This window comes from Solanum verrucosum, unplaced genomic scaffold (assembly GCF_900185275.1).
Source record: "Solanum verrucosum unplaced genomic scaffold, falcon-dt-bn FXZP01000028.1, whole genome shotgun sequence".
NCBI lineage: Eukaryota > Viridiplantae > Streptophyta > Magnoliopsida > Solanales > Solanaceae > Solanum > Solanum verrucosum.
In genome coordinates, this window is record NW_026020183.1 from 652,379 (window position 1) to 653,177 (window position 799).

Sequence of the window (799 nt, forward strand, 5' to 3'; positions counted from 1 at the left end):
TCATTCATAACATAGTCATATAGTGTTCATGAGATTTACCTTCTATTCAACATACCAACACTACCATAATCATCACTTAACATTCATGTTCATATCATAGCATACTTGTCAACACTTGGGGTTGTAGGGAAAAGGCAACATAAATCAATCACTACAATTCATAATCAAGTAGCACCTCCACCATAAGTGGATCAACAATTCAATATATGAACATTCATCACTTTGACAACCTTCATTCATAGCCTTCAAGAATCACATCAAGATTCAACCCTATTTCATTGGTAATCATTCATAATATGGAGCAACATAATAATCCAATAATGAATTCCACAATTACATATTAGATTCTCATCCTTCATTCATCATTAAAGTCATACTAGGGTTTAAAGTGAGAAAGAAGGGGAAATCATGGGTCTTGTGGGTATTTGTTCAAAAACCATCAACATGACAGTAATTCATCCACAAATCATCATATACAACCAAAATTAATCATTATAATTCAATGAAAACACATTTGTAAAGTGACCCACGAAATTGAGAGGAAACCTAGAATTTTGGGGAACCTTAAAATCATATTTTTTAGAGGACCTTTTGGGGGAAAGATCCCAAGAGTGAAAAGCAACCATACCTTAGGTGATTCCTTGAGAATCAATGGAAAAACTCCAAGCAATTTGGGAAGAAACCTTGAAACCCAAGCTCCAATGAAATCTTCTTCTTCTAGAGTCTTTAGAGAGAGAGTTTAGAGAGAAGTGGGTTTTGATTTTATGATTTGTAGTTATAAGGTGGAAGACTTGGTTAT